We start from the raw sequence: 19,504 nt of genomic DNA, 5'->3' as shown, positions 1-19,504 counted from the left end.
ACAGGAAATATTAGAGTGAGATATTTCAACAGATGAAGCTGTTGAAAATTTCAGGGGAGAGGAGAAAGTGTAAAATAGATGTATAAGAGAGAGAGAAGACATAGCTAGAAGATGTCTGGAAATTGAGGTTGATGGTCATGAGCTAGTGCACATCTGCTTAGTTTTGATTGTCTCTCCTCCAGCCTCATTCATCACACAGGCTCAAGTAAGGGGTGGTCCCAGATACAGAGTGAGCCAGGGTTGTAGTTTTGTCAAGGCATTATGAAAAAGAGTCATTTTAACAATTGCCTATAGAACAGCGATCCCCAACCTCATTGGCACCAGGGATCAGTTCTGTGGAAGATAATTTTTCCACGAACCAGGAGTCAGGGATGGTTTCAAGAGGAAACTGTTCCACCTTGGATCATCAGGCATTAAATTCTCATCAAGGGCGAGCAACCTAGATCCCTGGCCTATGCAACTCACAATAGGGTTTATGGTCCTATGAATATCTAATGCCCCACTGATCTGACAGGAGGTGGAGCTCAGGCAGTAATGCTCTCCCGCAGCTGCTCACCTCCTGCAATGTGGCCCGGTTCCTAACAGGCCACAGACCAGTCCCAATCAGCGGCCCCAGGGTTGGGGACCCCTGCTGTAGAATTTAAGTTGGGTAGAAAGAGGAATGAGACCATTAAAGAGTAATTGCTTGAGAAAAATGTTGGTAGAATCAGTAGAATAAAAGTTCCCATGAGGTTGAAAGATTGTTGAGTTTAAGGTACTGGAAGAAATACGTTAAAAATAGGAGGTAGGGTGCATAATGGGATGCATTAAATTAAAGCTAAGGAGGGTTACAATGATGGAAAGAGCTAGGGTAAGATCATGAGAGGATGGCTGAGGCAGAAAGGGGAGAAAACTCACCGAAGGAGAGAATGACGACAAGGACAAGGAACTGAGTCCTGGGCATTGAATATTGAAATCACCAATAGTTAAATAGGCCTAGTGATTCAGGGAAATGACAAGGATGCCGTGAAGACGTAGAGGTGATTTAATCTGATAACATATCCAAAACTGTGTTTTGTTTTGATTTAGTTTGTTACATCTTGTTTTTGGAGCACAAAGGAAAAGTAGTCTGTAACTAAAGAAAAAAAATCAAGAAAGGCAGTTATTCTACTCACATGTTTAGCAACATGGAGGTCATAGAAAAGGAAACAAAAACAGCCAGCCAATGTTTGAAAGGTAAAGCAGGGAAGGGATAAGACTCTATTAAATCAAGAAGGTAAACAGAACATTGAGAAAATAGGATGACGATATGGGGGATTGTGCAAACTGTATTACACGGGGATCATTGGAAGAGTTTTAGGAATGGGAGAGAGGGAAGAAAGGGCCAAAGACAGGGACTTATGTGTCCCACGGAGTTTAGACTGCAGCACATGAGGAGAGAAATGTGGGATCTTATTTGAGTTTTTGACGTATCTTTCTATATTCTTAGCACATATCTTTTCTAATTTATGTATATATGTATATGCATATATATGTATATTTATGTTGTGAATTTCTTTCCAGTCTTTTTTTTTTTTTTTTTTTGAGCTAGAGTCCTGCTCTGTCACCCAGGCTGGAGTGCAGTGGTGCGATCTTGGCTCACTGTAACCTCGTCCTCCTGGGTTAAAGAGATTCTCCTGCCTCAGTCTCCCAAGTAGCTGGGATTGCAGGCATATACCACCATGCTCAGCTAATCTTTGTATTTTTTTTAGTAGAGATGAGGTTTCACTGTGTTGGCCTGGCTGATCTCGAACTCCTGATCTCAAGTGATCCACCCGCCTTGGCTTCCCAAAGGCCTGGGATTACAGGCGTGAGTCTTCGTACTCAGCCTCCAGTCTATTTCGTGTATTTTACTTTATAGATGGTATTTTTTTGTGTTACTAAGTTTAGTTACTTTTTTTTTTTAAGTTTAATACTTTGGCCTTTGGAATTATATTTAAGGAAAGCTTCTCTTTTCAAATGGATGAGCCAATTTTCTTAACACGTTAATATTTCTCCCCCCACCTCTTGCCTTTAATTCATCCAGAACTCTTATTCTGTCTGATTCTTCTACTTGCCTGTACTTATACCACAGATATACTGTTTTTATTACAATCACTTTTTAACATATTTTGCTTTATGCTAGTCCAAGCCTTCTTTCCCAGCATTCACACATTTCAGTTTGCTTTTTTCAAAACTGCTTTGGCAATTCTTAAATATTTACTCTTCTATTGGAATTCTGAGTCATAATGTATATAAAACAGTTGTGAAGCATAAAGTACTACTTATCACAAGATATATATATTTTAAATATAGAGATATTCCAAATGACATCAAATATTTTACTTAATAACCAAAGATTGAAAATCATTTTATCAAAATAAAGGCTAAGAAGAGAAAAATATAAAAGTTGTAAAGTACATATGAGAGCCGATGGAAAACTGTAACAGAGAAGAATTTTTGAAAAGTATAAATCAAATACAATGAAATTAATCGTGAAGCCCAAAGGAACCCAAGAACCTGCAATCCTATTGGACAAAAATAGATCTTCAAGAAGATGGGTTTCCAAGAAAGTGTGCTTCTACAGAAAAACCTGACGTTTCAGAAGGCAGCACTCGGAGAAGGGGGTGCTAGGTAAGTGATGGGGTAACTGTGGGCAGCTCTATGAATTCCTCACATTCTGACAGTGAGGCTCCATTATTTGTCTAGGAGGCTACTTTAAATTTTGATTTAATTAAAACAGCCTCCAAAAAGTCCACAAACCAATTGTGGATCTCATTGAATTCCCATGTAGGAAACACACTCATGTAAACATCTTGAGATGGAAAATCAGGGTATTTCACTTCAGAGGCCGAATTGCACCTCCTCCCAACCAGAATTTATCCACACAGCTAGCCATTGTTACAACCATCTGCTCTCCTATATTAGTCTCTCCTGCTTTTGAAACACATGTAAATGGAGTATATAATATAGTATGTACCTTTGTCATTAGTTTCTTTCCTCAATATGAAGGCAGTGAGATTCATTTAGATTAGAGTATACAGCAATATTTCATTCAATGTCAGTGCTGTGTAGGGGTTGACAAACCTCTGCAAAGTGTCAGGTAGCAAATATTTAGACTCTTCAGGCCATGTGCAGTCTCTGTTGAATGTCTTATTAAGATGTATTTTTAAAACAAGCCTTTAAAAATGATAAAAACACATTCTTAGGTTGTGGCCCATACCAAAATACACTATGGGCCAGATTTGGCCTACGGGACACAGATGGTCTATTATAGTATTCTTGTTATAGAATTCTATTGGACGAATACTCCAATACTCATTTATTCATTCCATTGCCATTGAACATTTAGGATATTTCAAATTTGGGTCTTTTATAAATGGTGTCACTATGAACATTCTTGTGCAGGACTTTTAAATAACTGCTACATGCATTTTCTTGAGAACACAGCTAGAAGATAAACCACTGTGCACACGCTTGGTGTAGAGGCTGTGACCAAATTGCTGTTCAAAGAGGTTGCATTGATACACACTCCTACAGCGAATGCATAAGCATGCTAGTCACTGCACATCCTTGTCAGCACTTGGTATTATCTGCATTTTTCATTTTAACCATTCTAATGGATGGCTAGTGGCTATTAATGACTACTAATGAAGCTGAACAATTTTTTTAGGTTTATTATTCATATGGATATACATTTTTGTGAAAATCTGTTCAAATCTTTTGCCATTTTTCTATTAGATTTCCTTTTCTTATTCTTTTGTAGATATTTTGTGCATATTATGGTTATGAGTCCTTTGTTAATATGTGTATTACAAAGATCTTGTCCACTCTGATTTGCTCGCTTAATGGTGCTTTTTTGATAAATGAGTGCTCTTAAATTTAGTCTAATATAATTTGTCAAGATTTTCATCTCTGGCAAGTGCTTTTTGTATATTGTTTGAAAAATATATGCCTACTCTAATGGCATGGAAATGTTATCTTTGTTCCTTGTAAAATTTTATATTTTTAAATCTTTCACCTGAAGACCTAAATTTTCCTTGTTGCTTTTATTATGCATATGATATGAAGGGTCAAGATTCATTTCTTTCATATTAATATCTGGTAGACCTAGTTACATTTTTAAAAAAATCATTTCCTATTACACTGAAGGGTCACTTTGCTATAAATCTAGTGACCGTGTATATACAAGCTCTGTTCTTGGGGTCCTTGTTCTGTTTCTTTGGTCTTTTTGTCTACACTTGCACCAATAGTACAGTGTATAATTTAGTGTGGATTTATCAATTCTAGTTACCTTAGGATGTTTCAGTATAGGGCATTGGAAAACATCCACTTTTATTCTTCCCCACATTGGCCTTAGGTGGTCTTGGCTCTTTTTTATATATATATATAGGTTTAAGAATCTCCTTGCCAACTTCAACAAAAACTACCTGCTGGGATTGTAATTAAAATTAAGTTGAATTAATAGATAAGTTTGGGGCAGAGCATATGTTTACAATATTCTTGGTGCATCCCAGTCCAGGCCACTCTTGCCACCCACCTTTCAAACATGAATTTGGCATATCCTTTCATTTATTTAGTCTTTTTAAAGATTCTTTTGATACCGTCTTGTAATTTTAAAGTAATAGTCTTTAAAAAATATTTTCATTAGATATTTCTGATATTTTCCTATTACTAAAATTGATACATAGAAGAAAACTTTTCCTTATGTTTGTCACTGATATATATGTAAATACATTGATTTATTGATTAATTTTTTTGTGTTGATCTTGTGTCCAGCCACCTACCTACATTTAATTATTAATTCTAATTGCCTATTTTCAGTGTTTTTTGAATTGTATATATGTACCATCATAATCTCTGCAAATAGTGCCAACTTAATTTCTTCTTTATAAGCAACATCTGCTATTTCTTTGTCTTATTGCATTGGCTACCATCTCCTGCAGAATAGAAGAGAAGCAGTCATAGTGATCCTCCTTGAATTGTTCCTAATTCCAGGCGGAAGCTTTCACTATTTCACCATTAAGTATATTTGTGCAGACATTTTATAAATATTTTTATCAAACTAAGGGACAACTTTTAGTTCCAGTTTGCAAAAAGTTTTTGTTTTAGTCATAAATGAATGTTAAAAATATTACTACACATATTGAAATAATTATGTATTTTTTCTTTTTAAAAAAAATTTTACTTTTCATGTGGAAATAAACTGAATTTCAACTGTTGGCTGACCTTGTATTCCTGGAATAAACTGGTCATGGGTTATATTTATATGGCTAAATTTGATTTCCAATATTATATACATGTATTTTTGTTTCTATGTTCTTAACAAAAATGGATCTACAATTCTTCTGTTACGTCCTTGATAATCTCTTGCGTCAAGTTTGTTCCAACATAGAATGCTGAACTGCCCTCATTTTCATTGTCATAAAAGTTCATATATTTTTTTTAATTTTAATGTTTGAAAGAATGGACCAATGAGGTCATCTGGGCATATAGATTTCTTCATGAGATGAATAGGTCTTTAATTACAAATTTAATTACTTTAAAATAAAGATGTCTATTTATATTTTTCATTCCTTCGAATTTCAGGTTTTGTAAATTGTGTTTGCTCAAATAATGTCCATAATAGTCTCACTGTATAATGTCAGTGGATCTCTAATGATGTTTTGTTTTTTATTCTTGCTTTTGATAATTTATGCTTTTAAATAATTCTGTTTTTTATATATAAGCCTATACATTTTATTAGTGTTATGAAAAAACAGGTTTGGTTTTCTGAATTTTTCTATATTATGTGTTTTCTTTTTCTAAAAACAAGAAACTTACACATAATTTCCTTCATTGTATTTTCTTTGGATTGAATTTACTGCTGTTTTCTAAGTTTTCGAGATAAAGAGTTTGATAATTGATTTCTAACTTTAATTTCTCATATTGTATTTAAAAATAAACTTTTCCTAAACAAATGTTTAGCTGAATTCTACCAGTTTTATATATTCCGTCTCTCTCTCTTTGTGTGTGTGTGTGTGTGCATTAAGGTATATATGTTTTTTGGGTTAATATCAGTTTGGAATTATAATATCTCCCTTGTGCATGGACTCTTATTAAAATATCTATTTACTGGCAGTAGCAAAGCATCATGTGCTTTCTTTTGGTTAGTTCTTGCATGGTATAGTTTTATCTTTACTTCAAGCTTACTTAAATTTTATAATCTTTACTTAAGCTTATAATTTTTATTCTTTATACTTAAAGTATGTTTCTTGTAAGCAGTGCATATGAAAATAATCTAGACTAACAGTATTAGTCTTCTAATTAAACTATTTAGGGCATTTCATTTAATATAATTACTGATATATTTATCTGTTTATCAGCTTATATTTATGTTATATTTGAACCATTTGTCTTTTTTTATTTTTCTTTTCTTCTATTAGATTCATCAAGAGATATTTTATGCAACGTTACTCCTCCATTAGATTGTTAGCTATATATTTTTAAAGAAATTAAAAATCTTTTCTTCTATTTTCTGAATGTATTATACATAGCTTTTAAAGATCTTTGTCCAAAACTCCAATAACAAACTAGACCACTTCTGAAACTGTTTCTCTGAAATTGTTTTTTATACTTCTTTTTTGATCATTTGATCCTATTTATTGGAGTGACTTGTACTCTAAATGCTATGCATTATATTAGAAAAATTGTAGAGATTTATGAAGTGTTTTCTTCCTGCAGATACAATGGAGTTAACTACCCTAATACAATTTGAGCCTGAGTTAAGGCAAGGTTTTATAGCACTCTGTCACTCTCTAATTTTCTCCCATTTCTGGGGTTTATCCCCCTCAAGTGATCCTGAATAATGCTAATCCTTTTTTCCTTAGTTCTCAAGCATGTCAGGTTGTTTCTTTAACTTCTTGGTCTTCTGTAACAAGCAGCTTCAGGCATGAGAATGAGATTGTGGAGTGGGTGAAGTGTTGAGTTCTCTGAGCTTCTTCTTTGTTTCTAGAATCCTGTCTTCTCCAGTGTTTTTTTGTTTTTTTTTCTAACCCCTCCCTCTAGCTCTGCAACACTGTAAACGTTTTTCAGGTTTCTCTGGTTCTTCCTTATTTTTGGATCTCAGTTTTTTTTCACTAGGCCTAGAATTGGCAAATGCCCTGGAGGAATGCTGGCTTACCTCTCTGGAAGGTTCCTGTTCTGGAATTTTGTACTTTTAGGTGCTGGCTGGTTCAGTATCTCTCCAATGTCCTCAACAAGTTTTTCTCTGTGTACTTCATCTGGATTTGAAAGTTGTTTTTAACAGCAGTATTAGATTACCACAACCAAAAAAAATCAATATGGGTATTCTGATCCTGGAGGCTCCCAGGTGGACTTTTCATCTGTGAGACACAGTGTAACTTTCCTAACTCACTTCCAAGAAACTAATTATTGGGATGCCCACCTGTAAATATAAACACATAATGTGCTCCTGGTCATCATGGTTTTAAACAAGTCCAACCTTTAGAACTGCTGTGAGATTAACAGAAATCTACAGTCTGTATCTTTCAGATACTAGATAGAGTGGAGGCAATTAGGCAGGATGACTCCCTGAAATCTTTGACTGTCTTTATTTAAATACTAAAATAAGCTGGAAACCAAATTAAGACTATTATTTATACAATTGAGCTCCTTCAACCAGCTTGATGAACAGTACTAATGGGGTCCTGTGTATGGCATTTTAATGCATTTTTGAAAAGACATCTGGAAAGTTCTACTTATATTCCACTTCACTAACAACATACAGCCACTCAAATTAAAAGGAACAGGAAGAGAAGGATCTCACAATTTCTATGATCCACTGGGCTGCTAGTTTTACAGTACTTTTAGCACTGGAGCCTGTCACAGAAACACTGGAATGGGCTCATTAAGAGAAACTGTGACAAAGTTAAGAAATGAAGACACTGATGAAAATATCGATGCTGGCCAGCCATATTATTTGTGTTGGAAAGTGTGGCAGCATCTATGATGATTTCTGTGACTGATGAAAATAGCTGAAGTGTATGGTGTTATAAGCATTCTCTCATTTTACACACGTTCACACAGTGGACATAGAGGAAAGAATTATCATAAATGCATGGTAACTCACTTGTGTGAAAGAAAGCTACCAAACTCAACTATCAGATGAAATAAACAAAAAACCAAAATGAGTATGGTTGACAGTGTTCAGTGTTATCTGAATTCTTTGCTCCTGGAAAGCAGGAGCAAAGGTTAAGAAATGTCCTCACCCTCTTGTGTTCTGAGAGATGGCTAACCTAAAAAGACCACTCTATATTTTGACATAAGACCTGCCTTCATCATTTCTCAAGACTCACTCATTTATCTGTCTCCACAAAATCCTAGATCTTCTTTCTTTTATTCTGAAAGATTCCTTATTAATGAACCTTTTCTCTATTACAGTAGTCTTAATCAAGTCACCTCCTTAATTATCTGGTACATTTTTGACAACAGAAAAGCAGAGGCTTTAATGAAAATATGAATGTTTTTCTGCATAATGAATGAGGAGAGTAATATGCAAAAAGCAATCTAAGTTATTTAAGAAATCATAAGTAAAATTTCCAAAAGAATACAATTCAAAGGTAATATTTACATGTTGGTGATCTGGAAGATTAAACAGAAAGGTATTCAAAAACATAGTGTAAAAAGAAAAAGAGAAGAAACTGCATGATAAAAGTGAGGTAAGTGGCATGGAACATCTATCGAGAACTTCAATATCCACATAATAGGAGTTCTGTAGGAAAAACCTTAGGGGTAGAGAACAAACAAAACTCAAAGAATTGATTGTTAAAACATTTCAAGAACTACGGAAAGACAGACTTTTAGATCCAAAGGCTTATCAAATACCCAGGTGAAATATGTTGGGAGAAAAAAGATTCACGCTTGGAGCCATCCTAGTGAAATGTCTATGTTTCAAGAAAGAATGCTAAAATCTTTCCAAGTAGAAAATCTTGGAAAGGTTACTTATAAAGTAGCAATGCACAGAATAGCACCAGCTATTTTAAAGCATAATGTCATCGAATAATAATGATAGCTAACATATTTAGCACAGTCTTTGTTCTAACTTCTTTGTACATGTTTCTCTTTGAATTTTCTTAACAACTCAATGAGGTAGATATTTATTATTAGCCTCTTTTTTCAGGGAAGGAAGTTTAGACACAAAGATGTTAAATAACTTGCCCACAGACACACAGCTGGTAAGTGGTGGAAAAGGATTCAAGTTCAGAAAGCCTGATTCCAAAGTCTGTGCTTTGGACTGGCTTGAGGAAAATGCATTTATGTAGGTGAAACTATAATTCAAATGTGAAGGCATAATAAATATGTTTTTGGATATGCCAAGACTCAGACATTTTGCTGGATGAGCTCACACAGGAAGAGCATGTGGACACAGAGTAAAGGTCCAGGACTGAGCCCTGTGCATGTGAATGTTTAGAGGTTGGGCCAATGACTAGCCAAGGAGACGAAGAACAGTGGCCAGAATGGAGAGAGTGCAGCTCCAGACACTAAGTGAAGCAAGTGTTCCAGGAAAAAGGAAGGATGCCAATATCAAACACACCTATTAGGCAGAATGTGAGGGGAAGCAAAATGCAACCATCGGATTTGGCAATGTTGAGATCCTTGGAGAAGCTGGTAGACCTGACTAGAGTGGATTCATGAAGGGGAGGAGAGGCTTTGGGTGAGCAGGCGTGACCTCTTCCTGACAGCAGGTCCATCTGGACTCATACATGGCAAAGAGAGCCACATCCAACTTGATAAAAGGTCTAAACTTAAATTACAGGTTTTAAACTATTAGACACAAGTATGTAGGGATGTATGTATATCTTACAGTGGGACTTTTTTAAGCAAAGAATGAAATTAAGAAACTGAGCTACATAAAAAGTGAAAACAATTTTAAACAAAAGTAAATAGAGAACAATATACAGGTGAAAGTATTTGCCATCAATAAAGCAGGAAAAAGATTTCAATTGTCAGCAAAAGGTGAACAAATGAATATAAAAACTTCAAATAGTTGAAAAATAATTTAAAGCTGAAAACCTAATTTAAAGAAGATGAAATAAGAATACATAATACAAATATAAAACAAATAATTTAAAAAATTAAGAAGAAAACATTGGTACATTGAAAAGTATACAATTGATACTATTTTGTTCATTCTGAAAAAATAAAGAAAACTTTAAATATGCTGAATTGAGATGAGGCAGGAAAAAAGATTACTCTCATACACTATTGGTGGGAATGTAGGTTGATACAAATTTTTTGGAGCCAGTTTGGAAGTCTTTTTCAAAAGTTAATTGATAATTTAAATCTTAGAATTTAGTCCATCATACATCATTGCATCTGTGTTATCGGGGGAAACCAGCCCCCAATAATTCAACGTTATTTCACATAGGTTCTTTTCTATTTCCCTAAGTGCCAGCTATTCTGAGAAATAAAGGGAAAGAGTACAAAAAAGATAAATTTTAAAGTTGGGTGTCCGGGGGAGACATCACTTGTTGGCAGGTTCCCTGATACTCCCTGAGCCGTAAAACCAGCAAGTTTTTATTAGTGATTTTCAAAAGGGGAGGGAGTGTACAAATAGGGTGGGGGTCATAGAAATTACATGCTTCACAAGGTAAGAAAATATCACAAGGCAAATGGAGGCAGAGTGAGATCACAGGACCGGGGCAAAATTAAAATTGCTAATGAAGTTTTGGGCACACATTGTCACTGAGAACATCTTATCAGGAGACAGGGTTTGAGAGCAGACAACTGGTCTGACCAAAATTTATTAGGCGGGAATTTCCTTGTCCTAATAAACCTGGGAGCGCTACAGTAGACCAGGGCTTATTTCATCCCTTATCTACAATGGTAAAAGACAGACGTCCCCAAAGCGACCATTTTAGAGACCTCCCCTTGGCAACTCATTCTCTTTCTCAGGGATGTTTCTTGCTGAGAAAAAGGATTCAGCGATATTTCTCCTATTTGCTTTTGAAAGAAGAAAAATATGGCTCTGTTCCACCTGGCTCTCAGGCAGCCATACCTAATGGTTATCTCCCTTGTTCTTGAACATCACTGTTATCCTGTTCTTTTTTCACGGTGCTCAGATTTCACATTGTTTAAACAATTTGTGCAGTTAATGCAATCATCACAGGGTCCTGGGGTGACATGCATTATCCTCAGCTTATGAAGATGACAGGATTAAGAGATTAAAGTAAAGACAGGCATAGGAAATCACAAGAGTATTGATTGGGGAAGTGGTAAGTGTCCATGAAATCTTCACAATTTATGTTCAGAGATTGCAGTAAAGACAGGTGTAAGAAATTATAAAAGTATTAATTTGGGGAACTAATAAATGTCCATGAAATCTTCACAATTTATGTTCTTCTGCCATGACTTCAGCCAGTCCCTCCATTCAGGGTCCCTGACTTCCCACAACACTGTGTAAAATGAAGAATGCACAGAAATATTTCTTGCAATATTATTTATAATAGTAAAAAAAAAAAACACACAACTAGAAACAAATTTAATACCAATCTATGGCTGCACAGTTAAATTCACTATGATGTTGGAATATTATGTAACTTTAAAGAAAAATGAAATAAATTACATTGCAAACATGAAATGACCAAGCAAGTGTTAAGTATGAAAAAGCAAGTTACAGCAAAACTTGTTGATCAAATTTGATTTAAAAAGAGGAGATCTAACTAGCTGCTATGACCTGATTTGTATCTACCTAAAATTTATATGCTGAAACCTAATTCCTAATGCAATAATATCAAAGAGGTGGGGCCTTTGGGAGATGAGTAGGTCATAATACCACTATCCTCAAGAATAGGACTAGTGCCCTTATAAATGAGGCCCAAGGGCTCCTTCCACCACACGAACACACAGCTAGCAGGGACCATACCTGAAGCAGAGGGCCCTCACCTGATATAAATCTGCTAGGCCATGATCTTGGACTTTCCAACCTCCAGAACCATGGGCAATAAATTCCATTGTTTATAAGTTACCCAATCTAAGACACTTTGTTATAGTGGCCTGAATGGTACTATGACACTAGCCTACTAATGAGATATAAAAGAAGAATGTCTGTAAATCTACATGAAAAATGTAACTTGTAATGACCTCTGAGGGGTGGGTTTAGGGTATGAGGAAAGAAGAAACAATGGACAATCATCTCATTTTACTCAAAAGTTCATCAAATCCCTTGATGTTTTTAAATAAGTAATGTTTTATTTTAAAAGTTTAAAGGAAGAGGCTTTTTAATTTCAAAAAGATAAAAAAGAAAGAATAATTATATTCTTTACATTACAGAATATACCAAAACCAGTAGTACATGGACACAGGAGATAGATCTAATGGTGAAACCTAAAAGATCTAAAGGGTTTCTCACAATTAGAAAGATCACTATAAAGATAAACCATCTGAAAAATCACTGACTAGAGTACTTGCCTTTTCGTTTAATGTATACGTTTGCATAAAATATGCATGCATATTTTAATATATGCATGCATATTTTAATATATGCATATAAAATTAGACACACATGGGAAATATGATAACAGGACCAATTTTCTGAATGACAACATTTTTTACCTTATATGTATTTGTGTAAAGTTTCTTTTTTTTCCCAAAGAACAGTAATTGTGTTTAACCATAAAGTAAAAAGTTAAATTAATTTTATATGATTGCTACATAACGTCTAACAATCTGGTGTTGGACAACAGCCTGCACATAAGGAAGTGTGTCTTGTTCAGCCTGACCAAGGACAGAAGAAAGGATGCAGCAGCACAGGAAGAATAGATTTTCCTTGTACGCTTGTTTGCTTTGGCATTATTAGATCCAATAATGAGAACCTGGACTAGGAGACTGGATATTGATTATTTGCATTCTTTGTATTTAGCTGCTGGAGAAGGTGAACTAGGGAGAGAACGGTGTTTGGTCATCAACTTCACATAGCCCAGTAAGTGGATTTTTAGATTCTGAACACTTTCCCTTGAATTGTTTGACTTTTCTGCCTTGGAGTTGCATTTGTCCCATGAAGGGGTAGGGGATTGCCCTTCGCATCTGACTAGCCACCCAGTTTCTGGGGAGAGACGAGGTTACTGCTAAGCTGTGTGGATCACAGACATTTTGTTTGGTGAGTCTGTTTGGGAATCTCCAAGCAAGTGGTGGGAAAACTGGTTCCAAGCTCATTGTATCCTTATTTTTTTCTGACTATAATTCTTTCCTTCGGTAGGAAACAAGTGAACCTTGACCCTTCCATAGGGCAGACACGTGGCAGGTACTGCAGACTCAGTGTTGAGCGCCGCAGCGGGGAATGCAGAGAAGTTCAGCAATAACTTAATTATAATTCTATCTGATAAAAGCTGCAATGCAGAAGTGTGTTATGGACTGTATTTTGTTCCCCCAAAATTGATGTGTTGAAGCCTTAATTTAACCTCTAACACCTCAGAATGTGACTGTATTTGGAGACTGGGTCTTTAAAGAGGTAAAATTAAAATGGTGCTATCTGGAGAGGCCTTAATCCAATCTGATTGATGTCTTCATTAAAAAAGTTGATACAGACATCCTGAGAGACACCAGGGATGCTCACATACAGAGAAAAGGCCATTTGGAAGCCGAGGAAAGAAGCCTTGGGAGAAATTAAACCTGCTGACATCTTTGATCTTGGACTTCCAGCCTCTAGAGCTCGGGTACTTTCTGTATTTGAGTAACCCCATCTGTAGCACTTTTGTATGGCACCCCTAGCAAGCCAATACAAAGTTCAAGGTGCTCTTAGAAGGAGCAAGGACTGCTTTCCACAGGGAGACTGATCTGAAGAATGATTGGTGGTTAACTGTAGGGGTCCTGTGAAGCAGTACAGTGAAAGGATCCTAAGTGAAGGGAGAAGCCATTCAAAGATTTTAACAGGGCATTCCTATGATCCCTTTGAAGTTTTTTAAGTAAATATACCTACAACATGGTAACCAGTGAGGATCTTGGGTCAACAAAAGAGACTAAAAAGCAGTGCACTTCAGGAAACAAAACAAGAAGAGTGTGCCTTACAGAGAGCCAGAAAGTTGAGTGGTCCGCAAGGCACCTTGAGATCCAGAGGTTAACTAGATGTTGGAGAGCTTGGTGACTCTGACTAGAACTTCTGATGCAAGTCCAAAGTTTAAACCAAATTCAAGTGGCCCGAGGAGGGAATGGGAGTAAAGAACTGGATGTTCTGCTATTAGACAGCCCTTTTGAGAAGTGCGACTGTCAAAAACAGAGGGAGTTTGAACAGCCGCTGGTTATTTGGAGGGTGACACAGCTAGCTTCGGAGTCCTCTAATACCGTGCAATGGTTTCCGGCGTGCGGAAGCAGCAGCAGCATCACCTGGAAACTTGTTGAAATGAAAATTCTTAGGCCCCGCCTCAGACCTACTGATCAGAACCTCTGGGGGCGGAGCCTAAAAATCCCCTGCCCTAGAACAGTCTTTCAGGTTTACAGAAACAAGCTGACTATAGTCAGAAGAGCCCTCATCCCTGATGGAGTTTCCTTCCCAAGTTTTAATGCCTTTAGTTAATTTATTGCTGTTTCATAAAGGGAGATATGCAAAGTGCACCCACACTGCCATCCATACAAGAAATAGTAGTGGGTGAGTCTAAGAAAGGTGAGACTTCTTGCCATAATAGTTTTGGGAGGTTATTGTCTTCAGTTATACGTTAGAAGAAGTTTTATTTTTTTTATTTTTTTATTTTTTTTGGTGTGCTTGTTCGTCTGTATCTACTTTTGAATCTCACTTGCATTGACTTAATATAACTTTTGTTATGTGCACTCAGTTTATTTGAGGAATTTTTTTTTCGCTTGTATAACCTCTCTCTCCCTCTTACATACAGTAATTTCTCCCTTAAATAATTGCTTAACACTTCTTTCAATTTTAAGCTCTGAAACACTTATCTCCTTTATATTAACATCCATATACCCATCATCTTTTCATATCCTTTATTAATTCATACTTTTGGAAATTCTGGCAGTAACCATTTATTTCTTCTATGGCTTTATTTATTTACTTATGTTTATCATATCTCTGAATTTAGCAGTATCTTCTTTACCCACATCACACTGTATCACCATCAGCACATGTGGTTGATGGTGAGGAATACAGAGAGGCCTCGTGCCTGTGTGTCAGTGCAGAGCTTAGCATGTAATCAGAGACAAGGCCTGTTAGCCGTTCTTATCATCATGAGGGGACTGCAGCCAATGCTAACAACGGCACCTCACCAGACTGTGCTCTGCGCTGGAGCTTCACAGTTAATTGACTCATTCAGTCTTTCAAACAGAAGTTAGCTTTTTGATTCCATGAGCTTGATTTTGTTTAGCTTTATAGGTCTTATGTGCAAAACGGAAACACCCCTCTTTTGTTCTTTCTTTTCTCAGCAAGAACGATAAAATAACCATAATCTTTTCCTTGTGTATTCAAAATACTCTGACTGAAAACACACTTAAATTCTAGAAAGCTTTATAATGATTTAAATTACAATGGCACTGTGTCTTTTTCTTTCTGCTTGTCATTATCTTCCTGGGCTTTGTCACTTCCATGGCAACACATACTGTATTTTACTTTGTGTTTAAAAATTATTTATGCTGAGCCATAAACTACTTTTTTATGAATATTCAGCAATGCCTTCCAAGTGGCAAAATGTTCTGAGCCTTGTCTTAAATCCTTCCCACGCACAACTTTTAAAATAATGCTTTGAAGTGCAGTGCTGATCATGTCACTCCTCTGCTCAAGCCCCATCAGTGGCTCCCCACTGTTGATCAAGGAAAGCCTATACCCCTTGGTCTGACCTCTGCCTCCTTTTTTTCTCATCAGATGAGTAAAGCACCAACATCATAACAAGGTTTGAGGAAGGCACTTCTCACACATAAGCATGAAAACCCAATCATCACGCTTATAAACTACAAAAGGATCAGACTTCTGCCTCCTTCATAATCTTGTCTCAACCTGCCTTTAACGTCTTTCCATCTCGCATCTGACCTCCTAATATACATCTGAGAATGCCTTGTCTATAAACTACAGATGGCTTATTAAAAGTGGCATCAACAATGAAGACTCTATTACATCACAGAAAGGAAGTGTGAAAATAGGAGGGCAATGACTTTACGTTCTCTGCAATTCTCTTGGTGTTCCCTTAATAGTCCAGGGATGGTTGTTTCCCTTCTAATGGTCACCTGCTGTAGGGGCAGAATAGAGAAAACTCATCTTATGTCTATTACCACGAATGAGACAAACCTTCTCTGAGCCTTCCAGCAAACTTTCCTTAGTATCTATTAGACAGAGTGTGTTTCACACAGACCACACACCTAGACTGAAGAAGGAGACATTCAGAATTGGCCGAAGCTAATAAGTAAGCAGCTCGTGGCTCTGGGCAGATTCCTGCTTTCCACGAAGGACATGAGTACTCAGAGGAAGATGAAGAAAACCAGAGTTCAGTTGTTGAAGAAGGGAGGAGATAGCTACTGTGTGAACAGCTTTGTTGACATGAATGACACATTTGTGGTCTACACCCTAGTTTTCAGACTAGGGCCAGGTGCAGTGACTCATGCTTGTAGTTCCAGCACTTTGGAGGCTGAGGTGGGAGGATCACTTGAGCCCAGGAGTTCAAGACCATCCTGGATAACATGAAAAATCCCCAGTTCAACAAAAAATACAAAAATTAGCCAGGTGTGGTGGTGCACACCTCTGGTTCCAGCTACTTGAGAGGCTTGGTGGGAGGATCACTTGAGCTGGGAGGTCAAGGCCCCAGTGAGGCATGAGGGCACCACTGCACCCCAGCCTGAGTGGCAGAGCAAGACCCTGTCTCAAAAATAAATAAATGAAAATAAAAATAAACCAAAACTAAGACTAAGAATCATGTATTTCTTTGTCACTACAGTTGCAATCCTGGGAGAAGGAATTGTACTCACCCCTGGAGAAGCCTGTATAATATATACTGTATCTACTTTTTGAAATCAGATCCCTACACTAGGCCTAAGATACTTGAAGCCACTTACCTTACCTAGGGTCCTTCTGACCTCTTTTGGCTAATGTCAGTCTCTTTCATGGAATCCACCTCCTGCAGGTTTCTGAGGCAGAGCTTATTTGTGACTGATGGGTCCTAGGAATGCTTCTCCTCTGGATGCTTTCCAGTGAGCAGACAGCACTCAGGCCATCCTATGAAGAGACCAAGCTGGCCCATTCCTTCCACAGGCTTTGGAATCAACTGGCAGCCCAAGACTCCATGACAGTTATTATGCAGCAGCTCCTGGATATATCCACCTGTATGCTCTCCTATGTCGTTGTTTATACAATTTCTTTTCCCTGGATTGCAGCTGTTACCATTCTCCCCTCCTTAAATCCAAGTGTGTATCTGATTTGTGTAGTCAAGTAATATTTTCTTTAACAAATTTTCACATGATAAAAACATGAAAAAGAGGTGATTTTTAGGGGATCAATGAAGTTGGATTTTTTTGGTCACAAATTAGAAGTATAGGTATAATAAATTTACACAGAATTATTTTTTATTTTCTTTGAAGTAAATCAATTTCTTTGTAAATCAATATTTACTTCAAATATTTACTTTGAAGTAAATCATATAAGTATATGACTATAGACAGATATTTGTCTTTAAAACTTCATTTATATATGTAGAGGTATTAACTTAATAAATGCATTAATGAAGAAAAATATACAAGTTTATACATATTTGACAGAATAACTTGAATTATTGTTAATAGAAACATCTCTAGAAGTGTTTTCTTCTTTTGAGATGTTAGAATTTGGTCATATAACCAACAACATAGAGAATCACTCACATAGAGGAAATGTGATACTAGCCAAATAAATCCCTTGCATTATTTACAAGAAGCATTATTTATTTATCCACTAGTTTAATTGATTTGAACTATAAGCAGGAATCAAACATAAGGGCTTTTTGCAGTAGGTTTAGGGCTTGAAGAATTTAATCTCATGAGTATAATAAGTGAACTTGTTCTCCATATTACTCCATCTCCAGTGAGCATAGCTTGAGAGAAATTTCTATATTAACTCTGTCAATGTTCATATTATTTGAAATGGCATGTAAAACACACATGATTAAAGTCAAAATTATTATTTTATTATATCATTGAATAATTGAAAATAAAACTATTCACTGATCTGAATAAGACTGAATACAATACCTAGTTATTCTCTTTTACTGGATACCCTTTGTTTTTCAACATAATTGTGTTATTTGTTTACTTGTTTGATTTTTACTCTTTAGAACCTGCCTAATAAGTAGTGTATTTCTTGCAAACACCTTTAACTTTGATAAAGTAGGTACTACACACAACATTTTAAAATGCTATCTTTAAATATTGATAATACTTCCAGGTAAGAGGCAAAATGTATGTATTTCATGTTTCCGAGTAAAGTCTGTTTCTACTTGTAAAACGTTATTTTTTTTGAAAATTTTCTTTTATTGGGTACTCAATGACTAATATACAACATAAAATATTGTAACATTTTGCAAATTTTATTTTATTAATAAATGAAGAAATTGAGATATACTTTCATCTTCCTCTTAAAGTGTACCTTCCTAACTAACATGGCACCCATAAAAGCAAATGATCCAGTCGTCATATCTAATGAATTATATGATATTCACATATTTGAATTGGTCCTGGGAATTTATAGTCTGTGATGACTTTTAATCCAGGAAGACTTGATTCACAAGCTCCCTGCCATTCTAGGAAGGTTCTTGTTTTAGTCTGCACTACAGAAGTGCCCTGCAATCTCCCACTAATCGATCAACCTGAGCCTGCCTTGCCTCTACTCATATAATACAACCCAGGGAGTCTTCTGGGGCCAGAAAACCAATTTGCTTCTCTGTGAATCTGTAGAATGTTTGGAATTTGTCTGAGTTGACAGTAAAACTACTTGACTGACAAGGTCTGCTGACAGATCCCCCCACCCCCGCACACACACACTGCACACACACAATCTGATAAATGGGGGGAGAATATATAAAGCTGTGGTAAATTCACTAACAGCCTAACTCGGTAGGAGAAGAGATCAGCAATTTATAATTTTAGCAAGAATTTTTTACTTGCTATCTCTATATAGTGGAGGAAGCTTTCTCTATCTTAATTATTTTTCAAAATGTAGCCTCTGACAAGGGCAACTTTGACAGATGTCCTCTATAAAGAAAAATGGTTGCGGTATGTTCTCCCAGAACAGTGCTTTCTGTTGGGGAAGCTTGATAACAAAAGCGCTCGAGTGGAATTTCAGGGCGTTTTCCTGTGTGCCACTGAGGAACACTGGTCCAGCGGCTTCCTCTGGTTACTGCAGCCATCAGTCTTCTTCCCTCTTTGTCAAGGAGGTAGTCTTCATCATGGTCCATATGTCTACCTCTCAGGGATATCAAGCATCTTCTTTTGTCTTAAATGATTTTTATAGCTTCCATTTACAACGATCACGGAGGCTTACAGTCTCAGTTGAGATTCTTCAAATTTGTGT

General features: G+C 36.4%; 1 non-coding gene across 1 annotated transcript; it reads right to left on the bottom strand.

Annotated features, from left to right (window-relative positions):
* Positions 1-15,832: 15,832 nt before the first annotated feature.
* On the bottom strand, positions 15,833-15,936 carry LOC117073890. The gene has a single exon (XR_004433437.1). It is a non-coding gene; the product is annotated as a small nucleolar RNA U13 (small nucleolar RNA).
* Between the last annotated feature and the right edge of the window lie 3,568 nt (positions 15,937-19,504).

The sequence above is a fragment of the Trachypithecus francoisi genome, unplaced genomic scaffold (assembly GCF_009764315.1).
Source record: "Trachypithecus francoisi isolate TF-2019V2 unplaced genomic scaffold, Tfra_2.0 Lachesis_group4, whole genome shotgun sequence".
In the NCBI taxonomy this organism is placed as follows: domain Eukaryota; kingdom Metazoa; phylum Chordata; class Mammalia; order Primates; family Cercopithecidae; genus Trachypithecus; species Trachypithecus francoisi.
This window is presented reverse-complemented; position numbering and strand designations above follow the sequence as displayed.